The 25,351-nt window shown below is 38.5% G+C and overlaps 1 long non-coding RNA gene across 1 annotated transcript; it reads left to right on the top strand.

The window, feature by feature from the left end:
* The first annotated feature begins 188 nt into the window (after nucleotides 1-188).
* On the top strand, nucleotides 189-12,059 carry LOC144458218 (uncharacterized). The gene is made up of 2 exons (XR_013487797.1): nucleotides 189-529; nucleotides 11,575-12,059. It is a non-coding gene; the product is annotated as an uncharacterized LOC144458218 (long non-coding RNA).
* The last annotated feature ends 13,292 nt before the right edge of the window (nucleotides 12,060-25,351 follow it).

Consider the following 25,351-nt stretch of genomic DNA (forward strand, 5'->3'; position numbering starts at 1 on the left):
CCCCTCCCCCCTCCTCCCCTTTCCCCTCTTCTCCTCCCCCTTCACTTCTCTTTCCCTTCCCTTTCCTCTCTCGACTCCCCTCCCTGGAGCCGCCGGAGAACAGCGGGGCGGGGATCTCGCCGGATTACGTGACGGAACCCGCCCCGCGGGCTCAACAGGAGGCGGAAGGGGGGGTGGGGGGGAGGATGCAGCTCGGAGCGGCTGCATCACGTGATGCCCCCTGACAACAGGTCGCCTGAGGCTGGGCCTGTGATGATTACAGTGGACTCGGAAGGCGGAGTGGGGGGAGGGGAGGAAAGCGGGGAGTGGAGGTGGCGCGCGAGCTAGGCCTAGGCACGGTCTCGCGCGCGCACTCCCTCCTGCCCTCCCGCGCTTTCCCACTCTCCTTTGGGGAAAGTTAGGGAAATGGGCCATGAGCTGTTGCTGCTGCTGCCGCCGCCGCCCTTTCTGCCTTGACGAGGAGGGGTTCTTTCGAAGAAGAACACGTTAAGTCACTCCCTAGATTTCCCTAAAAGAAGCAGGACCTAAAGTAAGTCTCCATTCCATAGATTAGAGAAGCCCCCATACCTATGGCAAACTAGGCTGTCACGGGTCCTTACATCCTGCGGCCAAAAGTGGGTGTCTCCCGAACCACTTCCACCTTAGCCCAGAAGGATTGTTTATGTTTCTTCGAATTGTTTTAAAATTTCACCTTTTATTCACCACCACCACCCCTTTGAAGCCTACCTAAATTTAGGAACCAAAGAGGCCAGTTTCTTTCTCCTTAGGGTGTCCCATGAGACAGGAAACACATAGCTTTGTTGGAATTTAGAGAAGGAAGTGGTGGGGTGATGTCAGCAGTGATTAGTTTGGCCCTAGAAGGATGACTGCGGTGGTGATTAGACCTGACCAAAGAAGGAATCGAGTAGGAGGAGGTAGGACTAGCCATTGTCACTGTGGTTTTCTATATATATGTGTGTGTGTGTGTGTGTGTATATATATATGTATGTATGTGTGTGTATGTATATATGTCAATATACATATATGCATGCACATATATGTATATATACATACACATATGTAATCTTTGGGTCTATGCGCAGTGCCTGGTACATTACTAATCATGTAATAAATGCCTGTGGACTGATAAAGTACCTTGTTGAAGGAAAGATACTTAAAAGGGATGAACCCTTAAAATTCTTGAGCTCTTTTTTATGAGATCCCAAGGTCCTCATGGGATACTAGGCTGTGGTCATATTTTTATTGTTGTTAAGCTCAAAACAAATAAGACCCATAGCCACAAAACATTTCACCCATAAACCTGGAGTCCACTCGCCCACAAATAAAACATCAGGAGAAAGAGTGGGTAGGTACATCGAGTACAGTACTAGAGAAGTGCACAAGTTTGGAACATATGTGGTCAGGGCAACTCATACTTCTTCACCATGCCTTAGGTAGGGCCCCACATTTAACTAAAAGGCATCTACAAATTTTGACTTGCCATGGATGTAATCTTGCTGTATTCAAATGAGATGAAGTCTACATTCCCAATCTGCCCAGACTTCAAAATACCATGTTTTAGACTGGTGGCACTTGAGAAGTAGAAGGCTGGTAGAATTTGTGTACTGAAAACTTAATGTATCATATTAGAAATTTTGCAGAATTCTCCCCCATGCTGCACCTCACCCCCTTTTTGACAAAGATTATTCAACATCTCCTGTACCACTGATATGCTAAGAATGTATACCGTTTAAATCAGTAGATAAAATCTATGTGGAAGTGATACAAATTGTATTCCCTAAAATATGTGATACTTTAATCCATCATCTCTGGTTCATAGATTACCAGAGTGATGGTTTGGTTTAACAGAATGTTAGTTAGCTCCTTGAGGGCAAAGCAGTTTCTTTTTTGTCTTTGTAATCACAGAATACTGTGCATATAGTAGGTGCTTAATAAATGTCTACTGGAGTGAAATTAAATCTGCCAAGCCATGACTTGTCTGTGGAATCAACTGGCAAAAGGAATGGTGTTCTTCAGGGGCAACTCTATCAATATCCTCTTTATCATTTCTGCTCTTCTTGCAGGTTTCAAATTGCTGCCCTGTTCCATCTATGGGTTACATTGGACACATTTCAAATCAGCCTAAGCCTTTTTTTAATGGGGAAACACCCTAGCTAAGGTCAGACAGGAGGAACCATATTTTAGTTCTGCCAAATACATGATGTTTAATGCATAAGACAAATGTATGAGTTATCCTTTAGCGCAGAGAAGTATTCAGACTTGTATGTATTAGTGTGACTGACCTACTCTGGAAGAGCTCTGTGGTTCAATAGTCTCATATATAAAATGGAAACATAATAACTGACTATATATTTTTTATGTATAATTTAAGGTTTGCGAAGTACTTAATGGACATTAACTCATTTGATCCTGACAATAACTCTTTGAGATGAGTTATGGGTATTATTATCCATTTTTACAGATGTGGAAACTAAGGCTTAGAGAGATTGTGACTTACCTGTGGTCATACAACTACTAAGCATCTGAATCTAAGTCCTGACTTGGAGTTAAGTAGTCTTCACACTACATTAAATATCTATCTACTTCATTATGAAAAGTATTGTTCATAGAGTCAAAAATTTGTAGAATTGGAATAAACTATAGCAAACTTTTAGGCCGACCTCCCTCGTTTTATAGATTAGAAGACAAAAACTCAGAAAGATGTACTAGTCCCTGGTCATATAATAAAAGTCAGATCCAGTATATGGTTCACCCAGGCACTTAAGATATGACAGGAAAATTAAAGAAAACTGTGAAGATCTTGTGAAGTAGGTACATATCGTGCAGATTTTATAGGTGGCAAAATTGACCCTGGCTTCAAATTCTCAGTGTTGGAGGCAGCTCTCTAAGTAGCAGCAAAGATGCAAGATGCAGATCTGCAGTGGCAGAAAAAGCTTCTCATTGAGACTTATGCACTGATGAAATCACCATTCTTATCCAAAAATAAATGATAATACTAGAATTCAAACCCAGGTATTCTGACTCCAAAACCAATATTCTTTCCATGGTAGTATTTGTATGCTGTATTTTCACTGTAGTTTATTTCATCTTCATGATTTTATTTTAGAAAGTCTCAACATTTGAAAGCAACTAGTCAATGCAGATGTGGGCATATGTTAAAGTATTGCAAAACACAGAAAAGGCAGAAGGATGGAAATAAAGGGGCATAGATGCCAAACATAAGCATTACTAATCAAATCCACCTTCTATTACTAAGAGTTTCATTTGATCCAATTTCCTTTATCTAGCCAATAAAGTCCTTTGAAGTTGCTAAGTGAAGACCTATCACATCTAACCCTTCTTTGGTGAAAACCACTCTAACAAATATACACATGTGTACTCATGCCTACCCTATAATTACATTAGGATATGTCTTCCTAGGGCATCATTCATTTTTTGGTAGTTGGTAAAATGCTGAATACCTAAATCTATTTTGTTTGGGAAGATTTAGTGACCTGTGAATTAAATGGTATAAGTATTAATGAGGCTTGGACAAGTTCATTGGTTAGCCCACAGTCACTAACTCAGATCCAGGATACAGCTCTTAGAACTACTAAGATATGACAGTTTAAGAATCTCCCGAACTCCAACCCAGTTAGTTAATATTTACATGTAGCGTGTTGCACTTTACAAAGCACTTTATTCAACCTGTTGTTATTATCATTACATATTCTATTGAGATTGGTTTGTTGCTGAGAGAATCCCCATAGGGAAATGCAGGCCATCGAAATCACATCCCCCCCTACACACACACCCAATGCCCCCATTTATACCACACATGAGCTCTTCTGTGAATTCTCTGGAATTGCCTAGTTTGCATGAAATTGTTGTTGCTGAATCAGCAACACTGATTCCCAGGAAAGATGTCAGAGCCACTGGGAAGGTTCTGATGGCTTTGTAGAGCAATTAGTAGAGAGATCCACTAGAGGCAAGTACCTTGCTTGACTTGGAAAATTGCTATTTATCACTCCAATAAAACCTCTTTGAGCTTTTGTTCCTGTACCATACAGGATCTTTCAGCACTTTACTCTGGAGGGGATATGAAGAGCTAGCCAGGGACAGAGAGGTTTGATTTCCCTTCCTTTGGCTGGCCCTCTTCTCTGAAATGTTAATCTGCCCTGGGCTTGAGAAGAGAGTGCAGTTGACACTGAGAGCACTCTCTGGAGGCTGAAACTAGATGGTATCGTCAGTTTAGATCTGACTTCTTCAATATTTAAAGGATCTGTAATTTTGTCAGGTGTGTCCTTCCACCAACCTGGAGCTTATGGAGGCAGCGTATTGCAATAAATAAGTAGCCATATATGGAGTCCAGAAGTCCAGAGTTCAAACACTGCCTTAGACACTAGTTGTATGACCCTGAGCAAGTCATTTAACCTCAGCTCCAGTTTTCTCATTTGTAAAATGGGCTAATATATATACCTCACGGGGTTGCCATGAGGAAAAAAATTATGTAAAGCAATTCTCAAACCTTAAAGCCCCATATAAATGTTAGCTATTCTTATGACTCCTCTATAAATATGTAGGTAAACTTCGAGTTAATATTCCTGAAAAATTCATCATTCTACATCCAACCTTGTCCTCTAACTGTGGGTGGCTGCTCAAGTATCTGTCCTGGGCCTCCTTTTGTCTATATATATATACTCTTAATGATCTCATCAGTCCTTATGGGTTCAGTTACCAAGTGTATGCAGATGATTCCTAGGTCTATATAACCATTCCTAGTCTCTCCACTCCTGCATCAAATGAGCACCTATTAGACGTTTGAAACTGGATGTCTAATAGTCATTACAAACTCAACAAGTCCAAAAAAGAGCTTACCATGTTTCCTCCAAAACCCTCCCCTCTTTATAAATCCCCTACTTCTATAGAAGTTACCACCATCCATTCTCACAGTTACCCAGGTTTGCAAACTTGGTGACATCCTTAACTTTTCATTCTTTCTCACCCCTGCACATCCAATCAGTTACTAAATCTTGTCCACTACATCTCTCACATCTATTCCCATCTCTTAACTCACATAGTGGCCACTCTACTTCAGGTCCAAATCACCGCTCAGTTGGACTACTGCAATAGCCTCCTAATTTGCCTCCCTTCCAAGTCTTCCCCCACTCCTTCACACAGCTGCTAAGGTCAGCTTATGTAAAGATGTCAAGATCTTCTTATGTCATTCCCCTACTCAGTATACTCTAATGGCTCCTTATTGCTTCTAGGTTAAAATCTATACTTCACTGTTTGGCTTTTAAAAGTTCATGATAGGGCTAAAACTACTTTGCCAATTCTTTCCTTCCTACACTTTGTCTTTCTTATTTCTAATGGAGCATTCCATAGCCAGTTGCCACCCCTTTACACTGTTGTTACCTCATACTTGAAATGAAATGAATGATTTTAAAAGATGGAGGTGAGAAGGCAAAGCAAGCTTCATGCAGAAGGTACTGCTTTCTTGTTCTTGTAGGTCCTAGTGTCTCCCTTTCTTCAGATTATCTTGTATCTAATTTGTATATATCTATCTATATCCCAGCTGGATTGTAAAGTCCTTTAGCATAGGAGCTATTTCTTTTTTTTTCTCTTTTTTTGGTGAGGCAATAGAGGTTAAGTGACTTGCCCAAGGTCACACAGCTAATAAGTGTTAAGTGTCTGAGGCTGGATTTGAACTCAGGTCCTCCTGACTCCAGGGTCAGAGCTGTATTGACCTAGCTTCCCCAACATAGGAGCTATTTCATTTTTGTCTTTGTATCTCTAGAACCTAGCAAATATTAAACACTTAATACGTGTTTCTTGATTGATAGATGAGTAGTCAGTTAATCAATAAACATTTAAATGCCTGCTATATGCCCAGGCATTGTGTTTCCTTCAAGGAGCTCATGATGTAATAGGAGTGACAATAAGCAAAAAAAAAAAGTGGCTACAGACTTGGTGAGACTAGTCATTGGGCAACAAGTCTACAATCTATTATCGCCAAACCCATCATCAAAACCTGTTCAACTTTGTAGGACTGGCCAGAGCTTGTACTTCACTGGCATAAGTGAGAGCAGGGATATTCTAGAGCCAGCTCAAGCTGAAAGCCAATTGTTAAATTTTCACAGTGAGCATTTAACCCTTAGAAATTGCCAAATGCTACAAACCAAGGCTTGATTTATTGCTTTGTTGATTTTCTAGACTTATAAAAATGATGGTGAAAATGTTAATAATGGAGATAAAAATTAAAAGTGTCAGTGCATATATTTTTTCCCCAGAGAGGAGGTTGTTAAACATTTACCAACATATCCCTGGTTGAGAGTCCAAGATCATCTCCATGTCACAGTAAAGCATTGAAGTAGGACTTATATAAAAGTTGAAGGTGACAATTTAAGGGAGGGGAAGACATCTAGAGAATGTGGAAAGGATTATCCTGAAGTCCTGAAGAATGGATGCAATTGGTTTATGAATATGAGACAAATGAGACAAATTTTCTCTTTTTGACCTCTGGATTTTCTCTATTGGGAATCACACATTGATATCTAACCTGGACTTTATTCTTGTATGGACAGTGTTGGGATGGAAGGAAGTTATTTCTTAATTATTGACCATAGTTCAAGATTATCTTTCTCTTGACTCATGACTCTACAAAATAATTATGTATTTTCCAATGGCTCCACCATCTTTCCTAGGAATCAGGGATGACCTCATTGACCCCATCCAATCCGAGAACATTCCATGGCCATAAAAAATTAGAGTGTGTCCTATGCATATATAGTAGTTTGAGACAAAATAACTGATAAGAAATTTACTGCTGACTTTTTATCCTATTCATTGTTGGAAATTTTATAGAAATTTCCTGGATTGAAAAAGATTTCTCACATTTAATAAGAATAAACATAAAATATGTTCAAAAGAAACACCCACCCACATACAAGATAAAGAAGGCATGATGAAACAACACTTAATTTGAGAAAAGGTTTTGGGGGAGGAGTTAGCTCAATTTAAATCAACAGTGTGACTTAGCAGCCCCCTCCCCTTCAAAAAAAGGTAACATGATTTTAGGCTTCATTAAGAGAGATACAGTCTTCAGAACAAGGAAGCTAATAGTCTCATAGTTCTGTGTTCTGGTTAGACTTGTTCTGGAACACATCTAGATGAAGGTAACCAAGATGTCAAGAAGACTGGGTACCATACCATACAGGGAATGACTGAAGGAACTGAGGATATTAAAAAAAAAAAAAGACTTAGAGGAAACATAATAGTAATATTCAACTATTTATAGCGCTATCATGTGGAAGAATGATTAAGCTTTTCCAGATTGGTCCCAGAGTACAGAATTAGGGACAAGAGGTAGATGCTGAAAAGAAGAAGATTTAAGCATAACAAGAAGGAAAACCTTCCTAACAATCAAAGCTATCTTAAAAAAAGAAATGGGCTGGCCTGAGAAGTAGTGACCTTCAAGTGACATCAGTGAGCTTGATCACTTGTCAGGATGTGTTATAGAGGCAATTCCTATCCAAATATAGTTTATGCTAACTAGCCTCTGACTTTGATTCCAGCTCTGGGATACTGTGAAAATACTGCTATTCTACAAACTGGGACAGTGCAGTGGAACTACACCAGAAGTAAGAGCTAGAATGATGACTTAATAAGGATACATTTTAGGAAAGATTTTAATATCGAAGGTAGTCAACAGGATTGTTGTTCTTTTTAATTTCTATTAAGTCCAGAATGAGAAAAGGTGAGCATGTAAGTTCTAGGGTAGCTGTTAGAAATAACTTCCCAGGGGTGGCTAGATAGTTCAGTAGATAGAGCACTGGGCCTGAAGTCAGGAGTACCTGAGTTCAAATCCAGCCTCAGATCAAACACTTAACACTTCCTAGCTATGTGACTCTAGGCAAGTCACTTAACCCCAATTGCCTAAAAGTAGAAAATTAAAAAAAAAAAAGAAATAACTTCCCAACAATGAAAATTAGTAGTATTGGAATGGGTTATAAAACATTAAGGAATCTCTTATATAAATGGAGGTGTGTATATATTATATTATTTATATTATTATTATATTATAAATTTATAAGTTTATAAATATTGTATTTATTATATTATTATATTTCTATATGAGATATATTATATATATAATATATATTATATAGAGAGATATTTTAAAACCAAGTAGATTCTCCACTGTCTTAAGTAGTTAAATAAGGTTCTTCCCAAAGGCAAGATAAATTCAAAGATCTCTCATATCGCTTTCAGCCCTCTGATTCATTTCTCCATGGTCATTTAAATCACAGAAGAATTCATTGTGTTTTCATCAGGATGTGAAAAAAAAAAGGATCACTTTTTGAGCTAAGAACCATCATAACAAATTTTAGCTTGCTAGAAATGGTTCTAAGAAAATTACAAGGAACTTTAAATTTAGAATTGAACGGTCAACTCAGCCTGCCATTGCACTATAATTAGCCATTTTGGAGATACATGGGTTGTCACCCTAATGTGTAATTCATCAAAAACATTTGCTATGTGAGATAGAGGAAGACAGGTCTTTAGATGGTTTGAAAAAAGTTTTCTCCCCATAACTCAGTTACACATTAGGGTGACTATTACTGTCTTTAAAAATCCAACTTAATATACATCTTTCAGTGTTCAGGCATCTGATTTTCTCCTTTGCCAATTTCTGGGAGAGCATTGCTTCTAACAATATGGCAGCACCAGTGCTGAAATCCTATCAAGCATACTGGGGGAAATAGCTATATTAATCAGTATGGTGAGTGCCTGTCATACATACAAATGTTAGTGGTCATTTTTATGTATACCAGGTTCCTAGGGAATAATTCTCCACTTTTATCACCAGTTTAAAAACCAAGTGTTTTCAATGGCTATAGATGTAGACAATTCCAACAGTAGAAGTAAGGAGCAGAAATGAGCATGGGGCATGCTCCAAATATTAAAAGAGATACTGCAGAGTGGGTTGCAGGAGGAGCTGATATTTGTAGCAGCTGCTAGTATGGATTTTGTTGAATTGAGTTAAGTTTAAATTTAAATGAGTATGCATAGTATAAGCAGTATTCACTAACAGGTCCAATCAAGAGATTCTGGGAACTAGGCTTAACTTGTACTTAGTATATAAGTGAAAAAAAGTAAGAAAGTGAGAGAAGAATATATGGAGAAGAAATGTGACTCTCCCAAAACTACACCTTTACCTCTAGAGCTACCTCCCGAATATATGTAGGGCACAACAACTTCCTACACTAAGTACCCAGGGATTTATTCTCTAGGCCTTTTAGCTTGCCCACTTTTGAGGGATGTGTTTCTTATGAAATTATGCTCCATCAATTCTTATGAAAGCTTCCTGTTGTCTTCTCCTTCTGCCTACTCCACTAAACAAAGCTGAAGAATTTTTTTTTAATTTTTAGGCAGTTGGGGTTAAGTGACTTGCCCAGGGTCACACAGCTAGTAATTGCCAAGTGTTTGGTCTGAGGCTGGATTTGAACTCAGGTCCTCCTGACTTAAGGGCCAGTGCTCTATCCACTGTGCCACCTAGCTGCCCCAAAGCTGCAGAATTTCAAAGGCAGCATGATGGTGGAAAGTCTGCCAGATTTAGAATCAGAGGATCTGGAGTTGAGTTCCTGCTCTGCCTCCCTAGATGTGACTTGGGGAAATCTTGTCACCTCTGTAGAACCCTTTCCATCTTTAAATCTCTTATCCTAAATTCAAAATACAAGCCCCTTTAAGCCTTTCTCACACCTGCTAAGATTCTTTTACTCTCTCTTACATAGGCTTCCCAGCCACAGCCTCCTACACTCCAGGTAGGTATGCTTAGCCCAGGCCAAGTATTAGGAGGCTGTTGTTAGACCTGGCATTTTTACCCCAATAGATGCTGCTCAGGCAACAGTTGTCATTTTTTTTTCTTTTTTCTGACCCCCTCAACATGAGATTCCTGGCCCTCATCTCCAACTAGGTTTAGGCAAGTGTTTTGTATCACTTCTTCCCCATCTTAGATACAGGCAGTAATGATAACAAATATGCACGCAAGCGCGCACACACACACACACACACACACACACACACACACACACCCCTCCCAGCGTTTCTTTTTCCCACAGCTTAGAGACACATAAAGGTGATTAAGATCAAATCTCTTCATCTGTCTTTGTCCTTTTCCACTTCTATTATGCCCTCTTTGACAACAAGTCCATAGGCCTGAAGAAAAGAGGTGTAATTTGTCTGTCTCTGCCAGAATTTTTGAAAGCACAGCAAAGCCCTTCTCTGCCTTATATCACTTAGTATTATACACCAAAGTTATGTCACATAGTGATATGAGAGATGAACTTGGGATACTTTGCCTGGAGAAGACTTAGAAGAAACATAATCTTCAAATACCCTATGGAAGAGGCATTGGACTTACTCTGTTGGTCCTCCCAAAGAAGTTCTTTGGACATGAGAGAAATTGGTTTTGGTTCAACATAAGGAAAAATCTTCCGTGGGGCAACTAGGTGGCGCAGTGGATAGAGCACCAGCCCTGAAGTCAGGAGGACCTGAGTTCAAATGCAGCCTCAGACCAAAGACTGGACACTTACTAGCTGTGTGACCCTGGGCAAGTCACTTAACCCCAATTGCCTAAAGATTGGGGGGAAAAAAAGAAGAGAAAAAGAAAGGAAAATCTTCCGAAGGGTTAGAGGCTACACAGAATGAAATGGACTGCTTTGGGGCTTCTGGGATGCTGGTGGTAGTGGAAGAAGGGAGTTTTTGTTCTCTTCCATCTCTTGCAGCAGAGATTCTTGCTTTGGATTAGATGGTCTCTAGGGTCCCTTCCAACCCTGAGACTTTAAATACGACTAATAAAGTTTGCTTAGCAACTGTTTTCCATTGAAAAATTCAATTTCCATGCATAAAATATCACAACTTTTTAGTTACTCAGTCTTCATCAGGATTTTTCCCCTTCATTTATTTCCATTCACTTTTTCTTTTACATGGTTGTAGTTAGTACATACTGTTTTGTTCGCTTTACGTTGTCTCATTGAGGACCTTTTATTTTTTAACATTACTTCATACTTATCTATCTTAATTATATTATAGTGTTCCAATACATGTATAGTACTGCCTCTGGGTATACTTTCCCACTTCCCCCTTGTTCTGGAAAGCTAGGTTCCCAGAGAGTGGCTGGCTACTACTTTCCTCAGGGTAACCCTAAGGAGCCGGAATTTCTAGTCTCATCATTTATAAATCCCCACCAGTGTGTTTCCCATTGATCATAGATTTAATTAGCTTTGAGAAAGGCTGTTTACTAAGAAAGGTATAGCAAGGACAGTGGTTATAGAGGTCTCCCTTAATCTGGGGACACTCTTTGCCCTTACGTATATGAAGTCCTGTGGGAGGTGGTCTTTGAGGCTCAAATTTAGAGATCATATGGATAACGTTATGGCTTTTGATTACTAGAAGTGCTTTTCTCTCTTCATGGGGCTTCATGAAGTTCTTCTTATGTGTAAATATGAACTCTGAGAGTCAGTGCTCTCATTGAAGACAGAAGCTTCCCTTCCTCAGTATGTCTAAGCTTGTCCTTGGTTTTTCTTTCAGCTCCCAATGCAGAAATTGCTACTTTAGAGATTCTGTTACCAGTACTGATGAGAATTCCAGTTCTTCTGACCTTTTGAAGTTCACAAGATCATCACCTTGTCAATGGAAGTTGAGGGAAGAGAAAGAAAACTCCTACCCAACCCTCCACCCCCTGTAGTTATTTCTCAGGAGTGTTTTGCTACAGGAATTGACCACCACTCAACTAGACTACTGAGAGAATGTAGTTTTGAACTGGCTTCCTTTGTTATACAAAGACCCAGATGTGTGTCAGATTTAGCCAGTTACAAGAAATTTTCTCTCACCTACCATCATTAAATGATCAAAGCATTTCACTCCCCCAAATTAATTAGGGACTTTTCCATACCTAGTTTATATCCTTGATTGATTGATTGAATGAAGCTGGCTAGACTTTTTGTGATTACCGTAATTGGGGTAAAGGTAGAAACCAACCCTTACAAATAAATGCTCCACAATTTATTTAATTACTCTATTATTGGAGGGTCTCTTTTTTTTTAATAGGTTCACAGAACATTTTGAATTTTCACACCTTTCCAGAGTTGGTGTATGGACTGTATAGATTGTGTAGCCATCAGACTTCATGGTCTTGAAAGAGCAGAGAATTCAGTCTTCTGTCCTCAATCTTCAAAAAAATCCTTGTAAGCCTAGAACCAAATTAAGTGGGATATAATTATACATGTGTTGTCTTTTAAGAATGTTAATTGGCCCCACAAAAATAAAATATCAGATAATCAATCAGTTAAACAGTCCATAAGAATTTACTAAGTACCTACTATGTACCAGGTACTGATCTAATCTCTTCATCAGGATTTTTCCCCTTCATTTATTTCCATTCACTTTTTCTTTTACATGGTTGTAGTTAGTATGTACTGTTTTGTTCGCTTTACATTATCTCATTGAGGACTTTCTATTTTTTAACATTACTTCATACTTATCTATCTTAATTATATTATAGTATTCCATTACATGTATAGTACTGCCTCTGGGTATACTTTCCCACTTCCCCCTTGTTCTGGAAAGCTGGGTTCCCAGAGAGTGGCTGGCTACTACTTTCCTCAGGGTAACCCTGAGGAGCAACATTACAAGGGGGCATTTAGCTCCATAGGGTAGTTAACACTGAGGAGGCTCAATTTCTAACTTATATTTTTGCTGGTTATCCAATTTGCATCCCTGGCTACCAATCAAATGACAATATAACAAAACAACTTTGGGACAATGTTACATGGAATATACCTGCAGGTGAGCAATTGATAAAATACTTTGGTGCTTCTTTGGTCTGTAATCTTGTGTGTGTGTGTACTCCCTTGCAACCCTTCCCTGCCAGCCCAGCCTATGCAATTAAGATACATGAGGACAATTTAACTCTGTACTCATTCAACAAATATGTGTTAGGCTTCTACTGTGTGCAAAGTACTGACTAGATCAGGGGTGGGGAACCTTTGGCCTAGAGGGCACATGTGGCCTCCTAGGTCCTTGGGTTCAGCTTTTTGACTGAGTCCAAGTTTTACAGAGCAAATCCTTTTAAGGGGATTTGTTCTGTGCAATTCAGATTCAGTCAAAAGCCACACCTGAGGGCCTATAGGGCCACTACAGTGGCCTCAAGGCCACAGGTTCCCACCCCTCGCCCAGATCAACAGGTAGTTATGACAAAGACTCTGCTGTCAAAGACTGTTATCCAATGGGGGAAAGGCAAGAAGTAAGATAGCTATGATAAAGGAGAGAGGGAATGAGTGCAATAACCCATAGTAGGGCTGCCACGGAGTGATAGTCCTGGCACAGAGTAATCCTTAAGAAATACTTATTGATTGACTGATAATAAAAAAGTCTGGACAATGCACTGTGGGAGCCCAATTTGATACAGCATCCTGAAACACATAGTACTGGCCATGACAAGACCAGAAAGGGAGCTATTAACTATTATTTTCCTCAAAAGCAAAGGGAAAAGTATAATTCCTGTGGTATCTTTCAGATGTCCCCAAACGATGCCAACGTTATGTCAACTCACTTATTCCTCTACTTGCGGAATGCCTTGGTTAATTAAGGACTTGATCACAAGATAAGATAACAACTATGGTTCTGTACAGTTGGGTTTTACATGTTAGTCTTTATTAGATAAAATTTACCAGAGGCTAACAGAAGATCAAAAGATCATAAACGCCATAAAAAGCAGTGTGGTGTGTAGCATAGTGAAAAGAGCCTAATAGAGCCAGCAAGACTTAGATTCAAATCCTGCCTTGCTAAGTGTGTGAATCACTTAATTTCTCTGAGCCTCAGTTTCTTCTTCTTGGGAATAATTATATCTGCACTACTTCCCTCACAGTGTTGTTGTGAGATTCACATAAGTCAATATATAAAAAACACTTTACAAACTTCAAAGTGCTATGTATATGCTATTTATTATTGTCCATAAATCACAGCCCAGTTGTAAAAGAAGGCAGCAGGGTGGCTCAATGGATAGAGAGCTGAACCTGGAGTCAGGAAGACCTGAGTTCAGAATCTACCTCAAAGACTTATTATCTAGGTTACTTTGGTCAAGTCACTTAACCTCTATTTGTCTCAGTTTCCTCAGCTAAAAAATGGGCATAATGATAGGTACCTTTCAGGGTTGTTGCAGACAAAATGAGATGATATTTCATAAAACTTTTATCACAGTGCCTGGCACATAATAAGAGCTATATAAATGCTAGCTATCATTTAAAAAAAAAATACCTGCAGTAGACCACTAACCTTGATATTAAGAAATCTGAAATCACTCCAGTTCATGCTGCTACTCCACCTCATCACCAAGAAAATCCCATCATTAAAACTATAAAAGAATAGTCAGGTGAAGCTCTAAGCCATGCAAATCATAGAATCTTCAAGTCGGAAGAAACTCAAAGACCATCCAGTCCAATTCGACCCCTGGCTCCCCTACTCAATGTGGGAATCCTCTAGCCTGCAGCATCCCTAGAAATGAAATTTCTCTCCTCATAGCTTCCACTCAATGGTTCTAGTTTTTGTTTCTTGGCCAAGTAAAACCCATCTAATCTTCTTTTATATAATGGCCCTTCAGATAATTTGAAGATAGGGAGCTTGTGCCCTAACTCTTCTTTTCCCTAGGCTATATGTTCCCAATTACTTGAACTTCTCCTCATATACCATAGTTTCCAATCTCTTCACAATCCTGGCCAACCTCCTTTGGAGAGGCTTCAGCTTGTCCTTGCCACTCCCGAAATGTGCCCTCCTCTCCCCAAAATGAACACAGTATTTGAGATGATCTGACCAGAGCAGAGACAGGTGGTACTATCACCTCTCCTTACAAGTCAGAGTATAACTAGTCTTTTGACCAGATTTTTGAACAATAAAGGACAACCTATTGTTTATTCACTTATTGTTTAGCCTCTTATATCTGTACTACCTCACTTACAGGGCTGTTGTGAAACTCAGATAAGATAACATGTATAAAACACATTATAAACCTTAAAGTGAAACTTTGACATTACCATAAATTCATCTGTAAAAGAAAAAAGTTAAAAACAAACAGACAAACTCAGATTCATTCAGTGCTGCATTTTATCTTGCCTGTTAATCTGGGAATATAATTAATGATAATGACAATAATAATAATAATAACAATAATGGAAGGAGAAGGGAATAAGCATTTATTTAATACCTATTATGGGACAGGTATTGTGCTAAGTGCCTTTTTATAAATATTAGCTCATTTGATCCTCACAACAATTCTGCAAAGTAGATGCTATTATTATCATCCCCATTTTACACTTGAAGAAACTGAATTAAATAGCGGTTAAACAACTTGCTCAAGGTCACACAGTTGGTAGATGTCTGAGGCCATCTGTGAACTCAGGTCTTCCTGATTCCAGGTCAAGCACTCTATCCACTGGGCCATCATCTGCCATCATAATTAATGATTATAATCATAATAATAACTAATATTTATATAGCACTTTAAGACTTTCAAACTGCTTTACAAATATCTCATATTATCTTCACAACTGTGGGAAGTAGAGCCTATTATTGTTACTATTTTACAGATGAGAAAATAGGCATACAGAGGTTAAGTGATTTGCCATGAGTCACACAATTAGTAAATATCTGAAGTTGGATTTGAGCTCAGGTCATCCGGACTCCAGTTCCAGTACTCTTTCTGCCATACCACCAAGATGCCTAATATATTAAATATACTGAATATAATACAATACTAAATGTATTGAATTTGATATAATTAATATGTATTGAAGATAGACATAATAAAAACTCACAATTTCTCTGGAATCTTGTTATTGCTTAAATACATTTATCAAAGTTCAATACCTTAACACTTTTACACCTCCAGGTGCCCCTCCCATATCTAAATTAACTAAAGCAGTTAGATTATATAATCTGCTCATTCTTGGGTAAATTTTTAAGGCCAAACCATTTTTAGAAGTGGAAAACAACATTTCAAACTAGGTGTTTTTTTTTTTAGTTTGACAGATTACTTAGTATATCTACCCCCCAAAATTAAATCAAATGGATTTTATTCCAACTGGCAGTTCAGAGAGACTTTTGACCATCAAATTAGTCCTCTAAAATTAGTGATTAAAAAGTAGATACTAAGAGGTCCCAAGATTATTGCAGCATTTCTACATGCCACAGTAAAAGGAAAAGAAAACAAATCTGCCAAGTTTCATGTACAATGTAAGTCACTTTGCATTGAAATTGCTTTAGTAGTTTGTGGGATTTTAAAATCAGATAAAAATAGGGCTGCTGTTTTCTTTATACAAATTAACATAGTTGACATTTAGCCAGATCAACTCTGGACACAGTGGGGGATGTACAGTTTGTCCTGATTTTGTGGGAAATGAAAAATGCAGTACTTGGCATGAAAAGAGATATGTTAACCAAAAAATGTTGTTGAATATACCAAACAAAATTAGGTAAATTTCCTTACTGGAGTCTGTGCTTTCGAGAGAGAAAAAAAAATTTCTGACCTACTTTAAAAAACATTATTAAGGATCCTGAAGGTTAATTATTAATCCTAAATGTAAATAAGTAAACTTCTTTGGTTGCAGAAATTTTTCTGTAGTCTAGCTAAATAAACAATCCTCCTTTGAATAGTTTTTGTGTAATGAGCCTCTGGAAATGGCTTGTCTACAGAGCTATCACTATATTTATTCTTATTCAGATCCAATAGGCCAAGGGCCAAATAGTCTAGGGAATGAGCTCCTGCTAACTCTAAATTCTGTAACCTTATTGAACGACATAAAACCTCAGCTAGCCACAATGCTCGGGAAATGAAGTATTCTGGTTAACTGAGAGGTAGTGTGGTATTTCAATGAAAAAACCACTGGATTGGAAATTAGAAGAACTTGAATTTGAATTCCCTCTCTGCTATTTACTACCTAAGTAACATTGGGCAAATCACTTATGCTTTCTGGGTCTCAGTTTCCTCTTATGTAAAATGTAAGAGTTGGACTTAGTGATCTCAAATGTAACTTATGGTTCTGTATCTTACTAAAAAATTCCTTTTTGTTTCATGGCTTATTGTTGAAAAACTTTCTAAGGAATATGTGTCTGCTTTTCTATATTAGTAATAGATTGTGTTGAAATAATTGAGTATTCCTTAGATGTCTGAATGTTACAGAGTATTTCCTGAAGTAATAATAAATTCAGTCCAAACTCTGGGATACTGTACCATGAGAATTGGAGTAGCTAGGTGGCATAGATAGTGTAAGCCTTGGGGTTGAGAAGACCTGACTTCAGATTCTATCTCAGATGCTAGCTTTGTGATCCTGGGCAATTCCCTTAACCTCTCTGTGCCTCAGTTTCCTCACATATAGAATGAAGTAGCTGGACTTGATGACTTTTAAGGTCCCTTCAAGCTCTATATTTATGATCTTCTGATTATTAGAATGATGATCTTAAGGGTACCAAATATATATTTCCTTTAGAAAATGCTTAGGAAGTTTCTCTTTCTTAATCTCTGGTATGAGATTGTTTTCTTATTTGTCTATTTCTCCTGAAGAAAATGGAGTTGGGATGGGTCAAGGAATGGGCTAATTGAGCGTACTAGCTGGAATGAGTTCAGTTAATTGAGGTTTTGCTCAGCCTTCTTGTCTATTTATAAAAGAAAAAAATTATGAACAGATTTTATTTGTTTTGAAGCTGTTTACACTTTTCCCCTATTTAAGAATGCCTTCTTCAACTCTAATCCTCTATCAATCCTTCTGTCCTAGACTCAAACTTTACCATCTCCATTAAACCTGATAATTGTTAAAAGTTGCTCTATTCCCACTTTAAAAAAAGACTAATGAATTGATAAAGTCATTAGAATAACTCTAGTTGTTAATAAATTTGATTATATTATAATAGGTTTAATAAATTAACAAATTACATTGCAATAACATAAGCATTATGGGATATTTGTATGTACTACTCAAATAAATGCTTAGTAGGACCAGTCTTATTTTGGGGTAAAGTAGGAAGCCCCCTACTAGAATCATTTGAGGATTTAATGGGAAAATCACAGATGATTCCCTTAGCTCTCTCTAGCCTAAATTTTCCCATCTTTAATGAGTCTACTTCATTTAGCTTCAATCAAATGAGATCAACTGAGATAATATTTGTAAAACTCTTAGTCCAATGCTTGGCACATAGTAGATGCTTAATAAATTCTGTTTGCCCTTCCCCTTTATCTAGGAAATAAGGACTTGGACTACCACCACCACACCAGGCCTCAAAGAACACTTACATCTCTCTGTTGTTCTTAACCGTTAGTTCAGCTGAGAACCAGTTTGGAATTTTTCAAGAGGAAAATTTACTGGGAAACCAAAAAAAGGCAAAACAAAATGCAAATAAGGAACAAATGTAAGATAATAATGACATTTCTTTAGCATCTTAGAGTTTATACCCTGAGAGCTAGGTAATACAAGTATTATTCTCCCCATTTTGCGGAGAAGGAAATTGAAACTCTAGAGATGAAATCATAAGATTATATATTGGAGCAGCTAAGTGGTGCAGTAGATAGAGCAACAGCCCTGGAGTCAAGAGGACCTGAGTTCAAATATGGTCTCAGACCAGACACTTGACACTTACTAGCTGTGTGATCCTAGGCAAGTCACTTAACCCCAATTGCCTTGCCCCCCCCCAAAAAAATAAGATTATATATTCAGAGCTGAAAGGGAACTTTGAGGATATTAAGTTCTAACCCCCTCATTTTACCAATGAGGAAATTGAGACCTAGACTTGTCTAAGGTCACACAGCTAGTAAGTATTGAAGCTGAGATTTGGGCCCAAGTGTCCTGACTCACAGATGGAGTAGTGGAAAGAGAACCGATCTAAAATTATAAAACATCATAGTCAAAGAAGACACTAACGGTCTATTCCAAAATCCTGACTTTACATATATTCCCTGAGGCCCAGAGAGGTGGAGTAATTGGCCAAGATCACACAGTTTGTTAGAGGCAGATGCCAGTATAATGTCTTACTCTTTTGACTCCTATTCTTGGTCTCTTTCCAACGTAACACACTGCTTCTTTGTCTTACCTCAGTTCAGGTTAGGTCCCAGAACAATGCTGAAGTAGTAGGTGCTTAATAAATGTTTGTGGAACTGAGTTACAGGTTTTAAAACTGAGGCCCAAGAATTTGATTCAATTCAATTAACATACTATTTATTAAGCCTGGACTGTGTGCAGTATATGGTGCTAGGAAATAAAGATGAAAAACAGCATGGTCCTTTCCCTCAGGGAATGTATCTTCTGAAAAGGGGATAAGTCATGTAGATGAATTACTGTGATACAAGTTAGAATATGTTGTGCCCAGGAGTCCTTAAAGGAATAAAAGATGAGGGAAAGAGTTATCACTTCAAAATGGGAGTATCCCTGCTTACAAGCTATATGGAGTTGGGCAAGTAATAGGAGAGTGGGAGAAAGAGACTGGACCTGTGATTTCATTGATATAGGAAACTTCTGGATGAGAAGACTCCCTCTACTAATTCTAGTTGGCACCTTCTCTGAAACTTATTAAGTAATAGAATCATAAAATCCCAGATTTAGAAAGTGCTTTAGAGGTCATCTTGTTCAATCTGAAAGATGAATCCCATAATTAACCTCGATGAGATATCTTTTTTTTTTCATTTTTAAAATGAGGGTGTTAATTCTTTCATTACTTACCTGCAATGTTCTTAGGAAGATAAATGAGATAATCATTTGAGGATTCAATAGGAAAACAGTAAATGGGAAGGAAGCAGCAATCACAGCTATTCCTCAGCTGAAGCACTTGGCAATTATTGATGCAACATAACTGTAAGGTATTATTATTATTCATTATTATTCCAAATAATAGTGATGATCTTCTGAATTTTTATGTTCCATTTCTACTATTCTGTTTATTGAAACCTATAGTTTTTGGGAGAGATTACCTATTGTGTCACCTAAGCCCTGAACCCTGCTGTTGTTTTTTTGTTTTGTTTTTAAATTCTGTATTGACAGCTCTACTTTTAAACTTAATTTCGGATGTTTTACATTTGCACTTGTATAATCTATGTCAATTTGCTTGCCTTTGCAATGAGGTGGGAGGGGAGGAAGAGAAATTGGAACTCAAAATTAAAAAAAACCCAAATATTAAAAGTTGTTCTTACATGTAAGGTAAAAAGTAGATGATAACATCTACTAACCTTGTTTAATATAGTTTACCAGAGACACTGCTCTTCCTCAATTTGACACTATCTAAGGAACTCTGCTTTGATGGCTCTTTTAATTCCTTAAATGTTTCCCTCAATCAGTTAGCAAGAATTTATTATGTTTACTGTGCTGTGTTCTGTCCTAGCCCTTGAAGAGTGTACCTTCTATCACAGGAGACAACATGCACGTAAATGAGAATATACAGAATCTATACAAAAGTAAATGTAAAGTATGGGGACTAGAGCTCAGAGCTGGGGGATCAGGAAAGACTGCTTGATGGTAGAGGGTAGTGTCTGAATTGAGTCTTGAAAGAAACGAAAGATTCAAAGAGTTGAGTGAAGAGAAAGTATATTCCAGACAGGGGAGTGTCATGTGTGAGCAAAAGCAAGAAGCTCATTCTGACTGGAAGATGAAGAAAGATGGGCTGGGGTCAGGTGTTAAAGGGTCAAACAGAGGAGTTTATATTTCATCCTTGAGGCAATTGGGAGTCTTGGAATTTAGTGAGAAGCAGACATTCTCTTATTGAGTGGTCAGACCCTCTCCTACTTCTTACATTGAATTCTTCCCTCTTCCCCTTCCTAACTCCCAGTGATATTTCCGGAATCCTATCACTACAGATTTACAATAGAGAAATATGTACACATACAGTAATAACAACTGATACTTTCTACCAAGATTAAAGAGGTGGTGGGACAGCTAGGTGGTACAGTAGATAGAGTGCTGGCCTTGAATCAGGAAGACCCCTCTTCCTGAGTTCAAATCCAGCTTCAGACTCTTTCTAGCTGTGTGACTTTGGGCAAGTCACTTAACTCTGTTTGCCTCAATTTCCTCATCTATACAATGAGATGGAGAAGGACATGGCAAGCCATTCCACTATCTTTATCAAGAAAACCCCAAATGGGGGTTTTAGAAAAGTGTGAAACTGCCTAAATAACAAAAAGATCATATTTTCATTCCCTCAGAGAGGTAAGGGCTGAAAGGTCTTTTCTGGTTCACTATTACCACACCCAAATATTTTCCCCATTAACTTCTCCATGTACCTTGAAATTCCAATAACAACTACTCATTTGAGTTAAACTCAATAAACAGTTATTCAGATCCTGCTATATGTCAGCCATTTTACTAGGAACTAAAGATACAAAAATGAGAAATAACATAGTTCTTGACTTCAAAGAGGTTACAGTCTACTGCCAGGAGTATGGCATAGATATAAATAAGTATAATGCAAGACAGAATGTGTTAGGGACAAATGAGAGATCCAAGGTATCCTAGGAAAATTGGAGAGAATGCTTTCAACTGGGAAAGATTAGTGAAAGATGCATGGAGAAGGTGACAACATGAGCTGAGGATTTCGAAAGGTGGAGATGAGGAAATTCAATGCATTCCCTTTTATAGAGGGAGTGAATTCTAGGTATTAGGAGCTGGCCTGTGCAAATACGCAGAAAGATGAAACATCAGGGCAAGACAACTACAAGTCCAGTGTGGTTAGAACACAGATTATATGAAGGACAGTAATATGAAATAAGTCTGGAAAGATGGGTTGGAGCCAAACTCTGGGGATCCTCAGATGCCAGGCCAAGGAACTGGTCTTTTTTCCTCTAGACGATAGGGAGCCACTGAAGAATTTCGAGCAGGAGAGTAGCAAGACCAGATCTATGAATTAGGGAGTTTTTGACAGATGTGTAAAGAATGGATTGGAGAGGGAGAAAGACTAGAGTCAAGGAAACAAATTAGGAGGCTAATTATGTAATTATAAAATCATAAGATAGTGGGAATAGTCAAGGAGAAAAGTTTCCAAGATTTAACATCCCATGATGTCTGGGACTGAAAAAGTATTGCTCATCAAGAGAAACTCCTTGATTCATTTTCCAGAAGATTGTATGTCTAAATACAGAATGCCAACATCACCAAGTTAGGAGTCTAATTGGCAGAGAGAGACAGAGAGAGAGAGAGAGAGAGACAGAGAGAGAGAGAAGGAGGGAGAGACTCAAATGGGTTGTGAACCATGTGGCAGCAAATGGCTTATACTTTACAGCTGAGAAAGGGTGAAAGAAATTTATATGCCTTGATTCAGCTAGCTGGCTATCAGTACCAGTCCATTGGAATTCCCCAGATCTACAAACTTCAAAGGTTCATTATTACCTGATAACACACTAATATATCTCGCTGCTTTCATGTGCATCTGCTCTATGTTTCCTCAGTCCCTGCTCTGCTATACACATATAGACAGTTTCTATACCTGCAGGACCATCCCCCACCACCATTGCTGAGGGAAGATCAGGAAGAATTCTTTATGATTAGTTCACTCCTGGAGACTCAGGGTTCACCTCCAGCACTTGTTGAAATGGGAAGGATACTAGCTGGAAGAAGTAACCTAGGAGTCAGCCTATCAACTTTATCTTCCACAACTAGTGATACACCAAGTCCAGGAGTCCTGGGGAAGAAATGGCATTCTCCACTGCTTAGAGTTGTCCATTGCCTTGGAGAGCAAGTCCATTTGGAAGAATTTATGGCTCTTGTTTTGACTGATTTCTACTTCAGATCAGATTACTAATTTTGGCTTGTTTGTTCAACAGTTCCCTGTGGAGGGACTTCCCAGCAATAATATCCTCCCTTTCTCCTCCCCCTCCAAACAGGAAGGCTGATAATCAGTGCCTTGGAACCTGCTCAGCTATAATCCATGATAGGGCCAGGGGCAAGGACAAGTTGTGGGCAGGCAAAGTAGAATGGGAAATAGGAGACTAAAGTTTACAAGACAGCTTGAGGATAGACAGAGACTTCAAATTAATGAGAACAGAGATGACCACTGAAGCCATAGAAGATGAGATTGCTTTAGGAGAAAGTGTAAAGAGAGAGATAGAGAGCTGCCTTAATTGAAAAGTGGAGACCCAGCCCATTTCAACCCTACCATCCCTAGTTCCTCATTCCCCAACTCCCTGGAATCTCTTACTTGTCATCTTAATAACCCACTCCCTAGCCTTCATTCTGTTGGAGCCTTTGATAGGTCATGGTAGCTATGTATCAGTAACTCTGAATTAGAGGCTCTCCACTGCTTTGAGTTGTCCATTGCCTTGGAGAGCAAGTGTAGTCAGACGAATTGATGGTTCTTGTTTAATATTGACTTGTTTGTTCAATCAGTGGGTAGGAGGAGGCAGAAGGCACTACTCTGTTCCTGCTGCAAAGGACAGTGTAGGGTGGGAGGGCAGATGAGGGAGTTGTGACCTTGGAGAATTCTGAATGCATTTTCCCATTGAAATAGTATCACATAATGTTGTTTAGCTTCTATAATGCTCTTAGTATGGGGCCTCAACTCTTCCATGGCTTCATAAGGGATGAACCTTTGCTAAACTTTTATGTCTCTTCCAGGGCCTAAGGGAATATTTTGTATATAGTAAATACTTAATATTTTTTTAAATCATTGTTACAATACTATAGATATATCATTATAGACTATATACTATCAATACACTAAAATTTTCTTGATTGACCTGGAAACTTCAATACCACTGTTAACAGTTTGATATAAAATATACAGTAGCCTGAATTTCAGGTTACTGATTTTAAAACAAATTTGTAAAACACAACTTGTTTGTAAATTGGGAATTGTTCATGTGTGTTCACACATGTGCATCTATATCTGCATATATGTATGTATGTTTTAAATTATGTATTGTGGTAGAGTACGGGGTCATTAAACTCCATCCTGATCCACAGCCTGTTTTTATATAACCTGCAAAGTAAGAATGGTTTTTACATTGGTCAAATATAGTTTGTTACCCCCTGGTACAGTGGGAAAGATCATTGGACAAAGAATCAAAAGATTTGGGAGAAGCAATATAATACATAGGTAAATATGAAGTAGGAATGGCTTTTCAACTTTGATGGGGGAAAGGACAAATACACAAATAACTGTGTTACAAAGAAGAATGGGGGGGGTAGCTAGATGGCGCAGCGGATAGAGGATCGGCCCTAAAGTCAGGACCTGAGTTCAAATCCAACCTCAGACCAAACACTTGACGCTTACTATCTATGTGACCCTGGGCAAATCACTTAACCCCAATTGCCTAAACAAACAAACAAAAAAAAAAAGAATGAGGTAAGTGCAAAAGATAGGTCCAAGAAAAGTCTCCTGAGAAATTCAAAGAAAGAGATATATTACCTTCAGGGTGGGGGTGGGGGTGGAGAAGAGAGGGAAGAGGAAGGCCTTCTGAAAGAAGTGGCAGTACCTGGGTTAGAGCTTAAAGGAAGGTAGTAATATAGACGGACAGAGATGGATGTGGGATATGGTGTCTGCAAAGGCACCAAAAGAAAAAAGATTAAGATAAAATGGAGTATAAAGAGTAAGGGCAGCTAGGTGGTACAATGGGTAGAGTGCTGGGCCTAGAGTCAGGAAGACTCCTTTTCCTGAGTTCAAATCCGGCCTCAGACACTTACTAGCTGTGTGACCCTGGGAAGTCACTTAACCCTGTTTGCCTAAGTTTCCTCATCTGTCAAATGATTTGAAAAAGGAAAGGACAAACCACTCCAGTATCCTAGACAAGGAAAACCCTAAATGGGATCACAAAGAGTCAGATACAACTGAAACAACTAAACAAAGATTAATCCAAATTGTTTGGAATATCAAGCATGTAAAAGTGAGTAATATGAAATAAGTCTGGAAAAGTGTGGTGAAGCCAAAGCATTGGTGGCTTTGAATGTCACAATCAGGAGTCTATAATTTATTCAGTAGGCAATTGTAAACAAGGGAAAGGTTTTTAGTGGTGACGTCATAGTAGTGCATTAAAAAGATTACTTGGGGTAAGGATGTGGAGAATACATTGAGAGACAATAGCCCAGGAACAGGAAGACTAATTGGGAGACTTTTAAAATAGTTTGGACCCAAAAATTGAGGGCCTCAGTTACAGTAGAAATAGAAACAAGGGCCTGAGTGTGAGAGATAATTTGAGAGATAAAATGGTAGCCTGCCAACTAATCGAACGTATGGGATGAAGGAAAGGTGATAATCAAAAATGACTCCAAGTTTCTGAGCTTCTGTGATTGAGAGGATGGTGGTGCCAATAACAGAAATTGAGAAACTGGGCTGAGGAACAGGTTTT

The sequence above is a fragment of the Phascolarctos cinereus genome, unplaced genomic scaffold, assembly GCF_003287225.1.
Source record: "Phascolarctos cinereus isolate Bilbo 61053 unplaced genomic scaffold, phaCin_HiC Scaffold_726;HRSCAF=1367, whole genome shotgun sequence".
Taxonomy (NCBI): Eukaryota; Metazoa; Chordata; class Mammalia; order Diprotodontia; family Phascolarctidae; genus Phascolarctos; species Phascolarctos cinereus.